Source organism: Oryctolagus cuniculus, chromosome 2 (assembly GCF_051225735.1).
Source record: "Oryctolagus cuniculus isolate XC-2025 breed Fujian yellow rabbit chromosome 2, ASM5122573v1, whole genome shotgun sequence".
Classification (NCBI taxonomy): Eukaryota; Metazoa; Chordata; class Mammalia; order Lagomorpha; family Leporidae; genus Oryctolagus; species Oryctolagus cuniculus.
In genome coordinates this window covers 53148649-53163275 of record NC_142868.1, presented here as the reverse complement: position 1 = coordinate 53163275, position 14627 = coordinate 53148649, and positions in this window count along the sequence as shown.

Here is a 14627-nt window from a genome sequence, read left to right as displayed (position 1 = left end):
AAGGCCTTAAAATTCTGGCCAATAGAATGCAACAACACATCAGGAAAATCATCCACCCAGAACAAGTAGGATTTATCCCTGGTATGCAGGGATGGTACAATGTTCGCAAAACAATCAATGTGATACACCACATTAACAGACTGCAGAAGAAAAACCATATGATTATCTCAAAAGACGCAGAGAAAGCATTTGATAAAATACAACACCTTTTCATGATGAATACTCTAAGCAAACTGGGTTTGGAAGGAACATTCCTCAATACAATCAAAGCAATCTATGAAAAACCCACAGCCAACATCCTATTGAATGAGGAAAAGCTGGAAGCATTTCCACTGAGATCTGGTACCAGACAGGGATGACCACTCTCACCACTGCTATTCAATATAGTTCTGGAAGTTTTAGCCAGAGCTATTAGGCAAGAAAAAGAAATTAAAGGGATACAAATTGGGAAGGAAGAACTCAAACTATCCCTCTTTGCAGATGATATGATTCTTAATTTAGGGGACCCAAAGAACTCTACTAACAGACTATTGGAACTCATAGAAGACTTTGGCAAAGTAGCAGGATATAAAATCAATGCACAAAAATCAACAGCCTTTGTATACACAAGCAATGCCATGGCTGAATAAGAACTTCTAAGTTCAATCCCATTCACAATAGCTACAAAAACAATCAAATACCTTGGAATAAAATAAACCAAAAACACTAAAGATCTCTACGATGAAAATTACAAAACCTTAAAGAAAGAAATAGAAGAGGATACCAAAAAATGGAAAAATCTTCCATGCTCATGGATTGGAAGAATCAATATCATCAAAATGTCCATTCTTGCAAAAGCAATTTATACATTCAATGCAATACCAATCAAGATGCCAGACATTCCTCTCAGTTCTGGAAAAAAATGATGCTGAAATTCAAATGGAGACACAGGAGACCTCGAATAGCTAAAGCAATCTTGTACAACAAAAACAAATCTGGAAGCATCACAATACCAGAATTCAGGACATACTACAGGGCAGTTGTAATCAAAGCAGCATGGTACTGGTACAGAAACAGATGGATAGACCAATGGAACAGAATTGAAACACCAGAAATCAATCCAAACATCAAGGATCCAAAACCAATCCCTGGAGTAAGGACAGTCTACTCAATAAATGGTGGTGGGAAAATTGGACTTCCACATGCAAAATCATGAAGCAAGACCCCTACCTTTCACCTTACACAAAAATTCACTCAACATGGATTAAAGACTTAAATCTACAACCCGACACCATCAAATTTTTAGAGAGCATTGCAGAAACCTGGCAAAGACTTCCTTGAAAAGACCCCAGAAGCACAGGCAGTCAAAGCCAAAATTAACATTTGGGATTGCATCAAATTGAGAAGTTTCTGTACCGCAAAAGAAACAATCAGGCAAGTGAAGAGGCAACTGACAGAATGGGAAAAAATATTTGCAAACTACGCAACATATAAAGGGTTGATAAGAAGAATCTACAAAGAAATCAAGAAACTCCACAACATCAAAACAAACAACCCACTTAAGAGATCTGCCAAGGACCTCAATAGACATTTTTCAAAAGAGGAAATCCAAATGGCCAACAGACACATGAAAAAATGTTCAAGATCACTAGCAATCAGGGAAATGCAAATCAAAACCACAATGAGGTTTCACCTCACCCTGGTGAGAATGGCTCACATTCAGAAATCTACCAACAATAGATGCTGGAGAAGATGTGGGGAAAAAGGGACACTAACTCACTGTTGGTGAGAATGCAAACTGGTTAAGCCACTATGGAAGTCAGTCTGGAGGTTCCTCAGAAACCTGAATATAACCCTACCATACAACCCAGACATCCCACTCCTTGGAATTTACCCAAAGGAAATTAAATTGGCAAACAAAAAAGCTACCTGTACATTAATGTTTATTGCAGCTCAATTCACAATAGCTAAGACCTGGAACCAACCCAAATGCCCATCAACAGTAGACTGGATAAAGAAATTATGGGACACGTTACTCTATAGAATACTATACAGCAGTCAAAAACAGTGAAACCCGGTCATTTGCAACAAGATAGAGCAATCTGGAAAACATTATGCTGAGTGAATTAATCCAGTCCCAAAGGGACAAATATCATATGTTCTCCCTGATCAGCAACAACTAACTGAGCACCAAAGGGGAAACCTGTTGAAGTGAAATGAACACTATGAGAAACAGTGACTTGATCAGCTCTTCTCCTGATTGTTGATGTACAATGTAATACTTTATCCTCTTTAATATTTTTTGTTCTAGTACTATTGGTTGAACTCTGTAATTAACACACAATTATTCTTAGGTGTTTAAATTTCAACTGAAAAGTGATCCCTGTTAGGAATCTGGAAAACATTATGCTGAGTGAAATAAGCCAGTCCCAAAGGGACAAATATCATTTGTTCTCCCTGACCGGTGACAACTAACCGAGCACCAAAAAGGAAACCTGTTAAAGTGAAATGAACACTATGAGAAATGGTGACTTGATCAGCCCTCACCCTGACTGTTGATGAACAACTTAATACATTATTCCTCATAGTATTTTTTTTGTTCTACTTAATACTTTTGGTTGAATTCTGTATTCAATACACAGTTATTCTTAAGTGTTGAAACTTAACTGAAAAGTGATTGCTCTTAAATATAAGAACTGGAATAAGAGAGGGAAGAGATGTACAGTTTTGGATATGCTCAAGCTGACTTACCTCAAACAGTAGAGTTAGAAACATACCAGGGGATTCCAATTCAATCCCATCAAGGTGGCATGTACCAATGCCATCTCACTAGTCCCAGTGATCAATTTCTGTTCACAATTGATCATAATGATAGGACTAAGAGTCAAAGGGATAACAAAAACAAGACTAGTATCTGCAAATACTAGCTGATAGAATAAAAAAGGGAGAGAACGATCCAACATGGGAAGCGAGATACTCAGCAGACTCATAGAATGGCAGATGTCCTAAACAGCACTCTGGCCTGAGAATCAGCCCTTAAGGCACGCAGATCTGGCTGAAAAGCCCATGAGAGTATTTTAGGCATGGAAAGCCAAGACACTCTGGCAAAAAAAAAAAAAAAAATGACCTAAATGAAAGATCTCCGCAAGTGAGATCCCAGTGGAAAGAACAGGTCATCAGAGAAGGAGATACCTTTCTCTGAAGGGAGGAGAGAACTTCCACTTTGACTATGACCTTGTCTAGATATGATCAGAGTTGGTGAACTCAAAAGGCTTCCATAAGGCAGGTACCAATGCCAGCGCACTTGGTAAAGTGATAAGTATAAGTACACAACCGATCAAAAAGATAGGGTATGTGTCGATGAGATTTCACAAATAAGACCAGTGTAAGCAAATAATGAAGGATAGAATTAAAAGCAAGAGCATGATTCTGTGGAGGAAACAGGACACACAGCAGACTCATAGAATGGCAGCACTCCTGCCTCAGAATCAACCCTTGGGACATTCGTATCTGACTTATAGTTCCATGAGAGTCTCATAGGCATGGAAAGCCATGACACAGTGGTAAAAAAACAATCTAAATGAAAGATCCTGGTGAACAAGACCCCAGCAGAAGGAACAGGCCATCAAGGAGAGAGGCGCCTTTCTCTGAAGGGAGGAAGGAACCTCCACTGTAATATGGCCTTGACTAAAGTTCAGAGTTGGTGAACTCAAGGGGCTTCCATAGCCTAGACAGCTCATGGCAAGAGTCCTGGGTGATTCCTGACGTCATAAATAAGAGTGCCAATTGTTAAATCAACAACGGGAGTCACTGGGTACATGCTCCCCACGCAGGATCTCTGTCCTTAATGTGTTTTACTATGAAACTTAAAAACAACACTACTCGTTGAACAATACCCTATACCTTGTACGGTTGTGTGAGGGCAGCCTGTTGAAATCCTTGCTTAGTGTATACTAAGTTGGTCTTCTGTATATGAAGGTGATTGAAAATGAAACTTGATGAAGGGTGGTGTGGGGAGCAACTCGGACTAGACTAAGTTACTGGAATTAAGACTTATTCTATGCATCTGCTCTCCCACAATATGGCGCTGAGAAGGGAGAAACAGCTTTACACAGCTGCCTCCAGTTCAACCAATAAACAGCAGGACCTGCTCCTGATTGGAGGAGAGCAGCGTACTCGGCGTGTGGGCAGCCGAGTTGGGATTGGCGGAAGAGGACTATAAAGGAGGAGAGAGACAACATGCACCAGGAACATCTAAGGGGAACATCTATCTGAAGGAACACCTGTGCAGCCCCCGAGAGAGCCGGCCACCGGCAGTGTGCCGCTCCCCCACGGAAGTGGGGAATGTGGCAGGGGGAACCGCCCTTCCACGGAGGTGGAAGGGACAGTAGCCAACCCGGGAAGAACCAGCAGCAAACCCGGGGAGGGCCGAGCAGACGAAAGAACAACGCAGGGTCCTGTGTCATTCCCCCACGAAGACGGGGAGCGACATAATGGTGCCGTGACTCGGATATGAAGCCTAGGCAGGGTTTAGTGTCGTTCCTCCATGAAGAGGGGGAGCGACATAATGGTGCCGTGACTCGGATAGGAAACCTAGGAGGGAAGAAGCAGGAAAATACCGGAGAGAGAGACTAGCAAAGAGCCTAGGGGAAAGCCGGACGAAAAAGGTGTCGGAAGAAGCTATTGAAAGCCTAGGCATAGACTCGGATACGGACTGTGGGAAAGAAGTTAGGATTTAAAGTGAAAGCAAGAAGAAACTTAGACTCAGATACGGATTGCAGGTTGAAAGTGAAAGTGAAACCTATAAGAAACTTAGACTTGGATACGGACTGTGGGGAGAGGCCAGGAGAAATGAGGGAGGAATATTGTTGGAAGAAAACTTAGGGAAACATACCGGGTAGAGAAAAATGTTAGGGAGGATGAAGCCGCGAGTGCAGGCCGAGGCGGAAACGTAAGCCAGCTTGGAATTCTTCAAGTCAGCCCGGGGAGGAAAAGGCGAAAATCTGGAACCAGAGGCAGAGACGTGGGCCGCCAGGTTGGAATTCGCCAGGTTAGTCCGGGGAACTTAGACTGAATGCCGGTGGTGGCGGAAACGTAAGCTGTGCTGTGTGACTCGTGGAAGCCGCCGCGTGCAGAGAGAGCACGGGGCGTGAATAGATAGGGAACGTAGGGCTAGTGCGAGGCCGTGGTGCGCGCGCAAAGCCGGGAAGCCGCGCAGATGAGAGAAGCGTAGGCTGAAGCAGTTCAGAGCCCGGAAGCCGCCGAGAAGCAGCCTCGGGGCAGGCGCCAGGAAGCCGCGGGGATAAGAGAAATGGAAGTTTAGAAGTAAAATGAGAGAAATAGGAATGCTGGCAGATAGAAGTAAAATAGGAGAAATAGGAATGCCCGGAGATAGAGAAATAGAGAAAAACAAGGCCTCCCCACAACACGCACGGCAATGAGAGAGCTTGGATTCGGTCTGCCTGATTAGGACGATAAGCACCTGCGGGCGGCTAGCAGCTTATGCGCCGCAGGTCACCGAAGACAGGCACGAATTAACATCAATAAGTCTCCCCACAATACGGCAATGAGAAGGCTTGGATTCGGTTTGCCTGATAGGGCTTGTAAGTACCTGCAGGCAGTTCTAGCAGAGTAGAGCATGCGCTGCAGGGCACCGAACACAGGCACGCATCAGCGCCTAAAAACCTCCTCGCAACATGGTGAAGAGAGGACCCGGATTCGGTTTGCCTGATTGGTAGGGCTTGTAAGCACCTGTGGACAACTCCAGCAAGCAGAGCAGAGTGTGTGCCGCGGGGCACCGAAGACAGGCGCGTATCAACGCCAAAAAATAAAAAGAAAGGGGGATCTGTGGGGAGCAACTCGGACTAGACTAAGTTACTGGAATTAAGACTTATTCTATGCATCTGCTCTCCCACAGTATGGCGCTGAGAAGGGAGAAACAGCTTTACACAGCTGCCTCCAGTTCAACCAATAAACAGCAGGACCTGCTCCTGATTGGAGGAGAGCAGCGTACTCGGCGTGTGGGCAGCCGAGTTGGGATTGGCGGAAGAGGACTATAAAGGAGGAGAGAGACAACATGCACCAGGAACATCTAAGGGGAACATCTATCTGAAGGAACACCTGTGCAGCCCCCGAGAGAGCCAGCCGCCGGCGGTGTGCCGCTCCCCCGCGGAAGTGGGGAATGTGGCAGGGGGAACCGCCCTTCCACGGAGGTGGAAGGGACAGTAGCCAACCCAGGAAGAACCAGCAGCAAACCCGGGGAGGGCCGAGCAGACGAAAGAACAGTGCAGGGTTCTGTGTCGTTCCTCCACGAAGACGGGGAGCGACAGGCGGGATGGGAGAGGGAGTGGGAGAGAGGAGGGCCACGGGAGGGAGAGAGGTTGTGGGGGGAAGCCACAACAATACAAAAGTTGCACTTTGTAAATTCACATTTATTAAATAAATTTAAAAAACAATATAACAAACAAAAAAGAAAACAAAGAAAAAAAGAACTTAATACTTTACCCTTTTAGTATTTTTTTTATGTTCTACTTAAAACTATTGGTTGAACTCTGTAATTAATACACAATTACTCTTAGGTGTTTAATTAATGCTATAACTAGTACTCAAATAGTATTTTACATTTTGTGTTTCTGTGTGGGTGCAAACTGTGGAAATCTTTACTTAATATATGCTAAATTGATCTTCTGTATATAAAGATAATTGAAAATTAATCTTGATGTGAATGGAAGGGGAGAGAGAGTGGGAGAGGGGAGCATTGTGGGTGGGAGGGAAGTTATGGGGGGGGGGAATCTATTGCAATCCATAAGCTGTACTTTGGAAATTTATGTTCATTAAATAAAATACAAGAATAGAAAAAAAAAAGAAATCATAACAACAATATAATGGTGACTAAGTTGAGTCTAAAAAATGGTAAAACTAAATTATTGAATAAAAATCATGAGGAAGATGAAGAGGAGTGGCAATGATTGGCATTAAAGTATTAGAATATCTTTGCACCATTTGAGTGGAAAACAAATATATTGATTAATTTTATATTTGGTGTATTTAACTATGTATAGTGAATTTTAAAGACAACTGCTAAAAGAATAGAAATAAAGTCTATGAGGGGGCTCTTCAAAAATTCATGCAAATGCATATTATGAAAAATCTATGCATGAATTTTTAACTTTTCACACCAAATTTACTTACCATTTAATTTCAAAAAAAAAAAAAAAGGCTTCTATAGCCTTGGCAACTCATGACAAGAGCCTAGTGTGATTACTGATGCCATAAACAAGAGTGTCAATTTGTTAAGTCAACAACAGGAGTCACTGTGCACTTACTCCTCATGTAGGATCTCTGTCCTTAATGTGCTGTACATTGAGATTTAATGCTATAACTAGTACTCCAACTATTTTTCACTTTGTGTTTCTATGTGGGTGCAAACTGTTGAAACTTTTACTTAATATATGCTAAACTGATCTTCTGTATATAAAGAGAATCGAAAATGAATCTTGATGTGAATGGAAGGGGAGAGGGAGTGGGAAAGGGGAGGGTTGCGGGTGGGAGGGACGTTATGGGGGGTGGGAAGCCATTGTAATCCATAAGCTGTACTTTGGAAATTTATATTCATTAAATAAAAGTTCAATAAAAAAGAAACAGAAAGAGACAAAATAACAGAATGAAGGACAAGTTCAAGCACATTGCACTAGAAAGGTCAATTCCCACAATGATCTAGCTAAATGTAAAGCCCTCATACCTGCCCATGTGGAAAATCTCTACTACTGAGAGATTCACGTTAAATTCTACTGACCACAGTTTTATCCTTTGTCACAACCTCTATCTATTGACAGCGTGCTCAAATCCTCAAATACCAATGTCTGTGGTGTAACTTTCACATCAGTTTGGAACATTTGTAAATTCCTTAATCCTTCAGTAAGCTCTATCAAATCTTTGTTGCTGCCTTTTGAACCACCATGACTCCACTACAACAGTCTTCATGGGTATGTTGTGTTTAGAAACATTTCTTACCAGAATGGATGTCATTTTCATGACCTTCCAAAAATTATAAGCTTGACAAAGACAAAATCTGTTTATAAAAATAAAACACATAGATCTCCATACCTGGTTCTACCCAAGCCTCTCTAAAACCAATCAGAAATATAGTGAGATCATTGTAATTTAATTGTGGAACAGAAAAATCCATGCAAAGTTAGAAGTAACCTGATGCCTAGTTACGCCTGAGAGTCCTGATTCATCTTCAAAACTCAACAAAAGACCTATTTTCCAACCTGAAAAAAATCAGTGTACTTAAATTACATTTTGAAATTTTTAAAAATATTTTAGACTGTTGAATATTGGCTTTTACTGTCACCACACAGTCTAGTAAGGGCTCTTATTCTATATTTGATTTTATTCCTTTATTCTGCATTTAATTTTAAGATACAAGCATTATTTTAAAACCTATTTAGTAATATATACCAAAGCAATGCTTTCTGATATATGTCCTGAAGAACAATATAAGAATACATTGACATATACCATAATGGAGGGTATCTGAAATACAGGCAAGTGGGAAGGCAGTCATCCAATGTTCCACTACCCCCACAATTCCTCTGGCTTCTTCAGAACTCTGTGAAGACATCAGTTACTTGTTATCTTCAGGCCACACTTCAGTGGCTTTTTTCACAATACTTGTTTCTTTATGATCTTATTACCTTGTTCCTCTATTAACAATTTTTAAGTTGTATGTTATTTTTGTTTCTTTTAAATGGTAACCTTTAATTCTACTACACACACTTTTATAGTTGTTGTAAACTGCAGAGCTCTCTAGCATTGGCTGAGACATGAGCTCCAGTTAGCATTAAGAAAATGAAAAGGAGAAACACATCCAAGGAAACGTATTCTGATTGTATCATGCTTCTTCTCCATTACTTGAAACTAGGAAAAATTGGAATGTGAAAAGTTTGTGATTTATGATCATGTACAACCATGTAGAACACAGTGTGGAAACAGTAATGATTGGTTGATACATGTTCTTGATCTAACCATCAACAGATGAAGATAAAGCCTATTCAGACTTCTAATTATGAACAAAGAAGGAAATTAAGATGTGTTATGAGTAGTGAAGAAAATGGTGGCTCTAAATACGCTAATGCACATCAGCTGTAGTACATACATCAATACAGTGGAGGTAAGAAGCTTCCTTCTGCACTTTATAAAAAAGTGTGTCTTCAATAGATAAATTGGGTAGGGATCATCAGTCTTGACAGAAGATAGAATATGGCCAAGATGATTTGTAACTCACAGAGGGTTTCAGAACACTATGATGTATCCATCAGGATTGAGGCAGATGGCCTCAGAAAAGGCATTCTTACAAAATCAACAGACAGGAAGAAGGAAAGTTAATCTGGAATAAGTTTGAGTCTAAAGGGCATTCAAGGAAGGTTCTGGGACTTGAGTCTAAGACAAACAGCAAGATTTATTCCACTGAGAGAGGCTAGAACAACAAGGATTCAAGCAATTTGCTCCTTTTACTTGATTTGCTCAGAAATTTCTGGTCATACTTAGTCTAAAGATACATATCATTTGATGCTTTATGTGGGCTTATGAAGGCATGTTGCAGGTATTAAATGATTGTATGTCTGCCTCATCTACTCAGGAGTTATTTGTTTTCTGGTTAAGGGTACCATACCTTCTAAAAAATACTGGGATGATGGGGTGGTCCAATGAGATAAACTTTTGATGTTTTGAGTAATGGAAACTAATTCATCATTCATACACACTCCCATTTCTTCCACTGCTAAATCTGCCATTCGGATTTTCTTCACTCTTGAATTAGGCACATCTTGGTCTTCCAAAGACGCACTAAGAAACTGCAGTCACACTAGCTCCGACTCTCCATTCCCAAGTCCATCCTTGAAATACACTAAGTACTCAATTTGACTCTCAGGTTTTCTCACCTGGATGTTGTCATTGCTGCCCACCTAGAAAGATTGAGTCAGGAATGGGACTTAGATATGTGAGGATGTTAACACTGAATTGCAGAAAAGCAATGACTTACAGCAAAGGAAAGGGCTGTAGAAGTTGTATAACACCAAAGATGGAGCAGTGTAGGGTGGCAAAGCACCAAAAGGAGCAACTTTAAAAGCCTACATAGCTTCATGTGGACCTTGTCTTATTGTAAATGGGTACATTCTGTCCTAAAGTATCTCAAAGGCATTTTAGAAATTCTCAAGGAAAATAAACAAATCAAAAGTGGACTTTATACTTTATTCTTCATTCTTCATAACACCTATAAAATCTCAATGATGAATTTTAATCCAATGAATAGTAATTAAATTAATTAATTGATGCTAGATAAGGTAAGTGATAAACATAATAATTCCTGCTTCAAGTATCTACAGTGCAGCATTGTATATTTGTTAAGTATATCTTGGAATTTCTAAACATTACTTTGTGCAAAGATGCATAATCACCTTAAGAGAAGGCAATCTTCAGTGCAGAATAATCTTGATTTTGCTGCTTGTAAAAGGAGCTATCTAAACAAATGGAAGAGGGAAATTTCAAGCATTTAATAAGACAGCTATAAAAGTCCTTTGTGTATTTAAAGTAGGTTAGTGTATTACTCTGCATTGTATTTTTCACTTTGTTGGACCTTGACAGGAAAGAACAAAAAGTTACAGAGTAAGAAATGAAAAAATCAAATGACACTTCTACGCACTGTAGTATCTGAGTCATTACTTTCTTGCTAAATGGTGAATAATATAAATGAAACCTCAGAAAAGAAGAAAATTAACATGCAGAGATAAGTTGAGAATGATTGCTGTCAAGACTGGCTTTTGTGTCTTGAAAGATTAAATGCAGAAATATTTTTTAATAAACACAGAAAAAAAAAAACACAAAGAAATAAACTTTGAGATCCAAGAGACCTAACATGTTGATAATGGGATTTCCAGGCTGCTTTTGATCTCCCTCCCTAAATCTGCAACATTCGTATATTTCCCATTTACTCTAATGGAAATTCTCTCTGTTCTGTTGCTCAGATCAAAACATTAGACTCTTTCTTGGTCTCTCTCTCTCCTTCTCTCTCTCTCTCTCTATCTCTCTCTTTCTCTCTCTTCCTCCCTCTGGAAGGAAGGAAGGGGGGGGAGGGAGGGAGGGGAGGAAGAAAAGAAAATCCCACATATAAGTAAATCCTAAGTTTTAAATTGTGTGCCATTCTAAGCATCATCACACTCCATCCCACCTGAGATGTGCTGAGATATGAACCATTGCTTTGTCTGATGTATTCATGCTGTATACACTACTTGACCATTAATCATGTAAGCAGGGAACACTGCCATAACTATTATTGCTCTGACCTCATCCCATATCGCTCCCTGCACTCTATTTATGATGTTCCAGAAACACTGACCTCGTAGGTATTCTGTTACACACTGAATGGTGCACCCCAACCCCAAAATTCATATGTTTATATCCTAACTTCCTATATCTCAGAATGTAATATTTTAGGAAATAGTATCATTGCAGATATAATTAATCAAGATGAGATCACAACGGGGGTATGGTGAGTTCCTAATCCAATATGACTGGTGTCTTTATTAAAAGAGCAAATTTGGACACAGACAAGCAAGAGGGAGAATGCCTTGTGCCAGGAAGCCAGGAGTTGAGATGATACATTTATGAGCTAAGGAGCACTAAGATGGCTACAAAGCCCTAGAAGCTAGGAAAGAAGCACTACAGGCATTATCTCTTAGTTCTGGAGACTGGAAGACTGAGATCCAGGGGTTGGCAGGGTTGGTTGCATCTGTGACACTGAGGGAGACAATGGATTTTTGTTGTTTAAGTCACTCAGTTTATGGTATTTTGTCATGAGAAACCTAAAAACCTCATACATATTTCTTAAACGCTGTAGGCACATTCACAGCTTTAGTGCTATTGCTCAGTTAGGGCTTTCTGTCCAGAGTCTCCTGAGAGGTCAGGACTGTGCAGAGGACTGGTAGGGATCACAGGTCTAATTGTCTTGCACATCCTGGAATCTTTCATTCATGAAGGTATGACCAAATGACTGAGGCCTGGGACCCCTGTGCCTCCACATGGAGTAAGGCACACAGCAAGTGCCCACCTTGTATAAACACCTCGGGAAGCTTCAGTGTCCCTGATCGGCACAGGAGCCTGACATGCTGGAACCGTTTGGCAAGTCTCTGTCAGGCACATTACCATCTTGTTTCAACACATTGTTTTAGTTAAGTCAAAGATGATCTTCATTTCTTCAACATAAAATTGTCATACATTAAAGACACCATCAAAGTCTAGAGATAAATGTTTTAAGGTATAATCTCCAGGGGCTGGCGCCGTGGTACAGAAGGTAATCCTCCACCTGTGGCGCTGGCATCCCATATGGGTGCCGGTTCTAGTCCCAGCTGCTCCTCTTCCAATCCAGCTCTCTGCTTAGCCTGGGAAAGCAGTAGAAGAATGCCCAAGTATTTGGGCCCCTGCACCAGCATGGGATAACAGGAAGAAGCACCTGGCTCTTGGCTTTGGATCAACACAGCTCCAGCTATTTCAGCCATCTGTAGGATGAACCAACAGAAGAAAGATCTTTCTCTGTCTCTCCCTCTCACTGTCTATAACTCTACCTCTGAAATAAATAAATAAAATCTTTTTTTAAAAAAAAGTGTAATCTCCAAAGACAAGAGGAAAAAAGAAACAGGAAAATCAAAGGAAAGATCAGTAACACTGAAGTATGAAAATATAAAACTGTATATATTTGAAAATTTGAAACAATGCTGTTATTTTATAGTCTTTTTTAATCTTTTCATCATTAACATTTTTAAACATGCTAACATTGAAGAGTACATATTTTAGAAAATTAAGTTAGCTTACTTTGCTACTGGGGGCAGGGGAAGGAATTTAGAGTAGATAATGTCTTCTAAGACCTTTTTTCAAAGATACGTCTACTAAGACCTTTTTTCAATGCCAGATTGCAGTGTCTTAATCCTAAACCTTTTTCAAACCTTCTAATTATTAAAAGGTTACAGTTGAATTGCATTTCACAATTTACAAAAGACTTCTGTTTTTTTAAAGTCTATTTTTCTATGTATTTTATTTGAAAGGCAGAGAGACAGAGACAGACAGAAATATAGATATATCCCATCTGCTGCTTCACTCCCCAAGGCCAAAGAGCGCATTATTCCATCTGGATCTCCCAGTGTGCTGGCAGAGATTCATGGTACCTAAGCCATCATCTGCTGCCTCCAAGGATACAATAGCTAGAAGCTGGACTGTAAGTGGAGTTTCTCTGATGTGGGATGCAGGTGTCCCAGACAGCATCTTTAGCACTTTGCCAAATGCCCACACCCAGAGAACTTTCTCACACTTTTAAAACAGTTAAGAATATTTCTCAAAGAACAGGCCATCAAAGAAGGAGGTACCTTCCACTTTGGGAAGGGAGGAGAGAGCTTCCACTTTGACTATGGCCTTGTCTAAATAAGATCAGAGTTTGTGAACTCAAGAGGCTTCCATAGCCTTGGCAGCTCATGTCAAGAGCCTCGGGTGACGTCATAAATAAGAGTGTCAATTGTTAAATCAACAACAGGAGTCACTGTGCACATGCTCCCCACATAGGACCTCTGTCCTTAAATGTGCTTGGGCCCCTGTACCTGCATGGGAGACCAGGAGGAAGCACCTGGCTCCTGGCTTAGGATAGGCGCAGCGCCAGCTGTAGCAGCCATTTAGGGGGTAAACCAATGGAAGGAAGACCTTTCTCTCTGTCTCTGTCCTTCTCACTGTCTAACTCTGTCTGTCAAAAAAAAAGATCTATTTTAAAGATCTATAATAATTCCTTCTATTATTTCAACAATAACCATTGACTTTTAATTATATATATTATTTAATTATTTTTAGTACAATTGACAAAAATCTGGTAGTTGGGAGTACACTTAATTCACTGTAACCTTATGCTTCTTTGATTTAGCCATGAAAAATATTTTAATTTAATATAAATCAATATATATTCGTTTACATTTCTTTCAATTATTAGCAGTCATTTTTTATTCTATTCTAAACAGTGTTGAAATAGATAAATGGGTTGATATTTTCCAATAAATTTCATCATTAAAAACTCAAAGTATAGTACATAGATCATGGGCCAAGGACTGTTTTTTTTTTTTAAGATTTTTAAAAATTTATTTGAAAGAGTTACAGAGAGAGGTAGAGACAGAGAGAGAGGTCTTCCATCGACTGGTTCACTCCCCAGGTGGCCGCAACGGCCGGAGCTGTGCTGAACCAAAGCCAGGAGCCAGGAGCCAGGAGCTTCTTCCAGGTCTCCCACAGAAGTGCAGGGGCCCAAGGACTTAAGCCATTTTCTACTTCTTTCCCAGTTCATAGCAGAGAGCTGGATCAGAAGAGGAGCATCCAGGAGCAACCAGCGCCCATATGGGATGCCAGCGCTTCAGGCCAGGGCTTTAACCAGCTGCACCACAGTGATGGCCGCAAGGACTATTTCTTTTATTTCTCCCCCACTTATTTATATTTCCTTGTCAGAACTTGACAGTTTCACAAACTAAATTTGGATCTGCCTTTTTTCCTGGATGCCTGCAAGCTGCCTCATCACCACCCACACTTGACTCAATAATGCTGACCTAGTGATTAACTACTGTGAA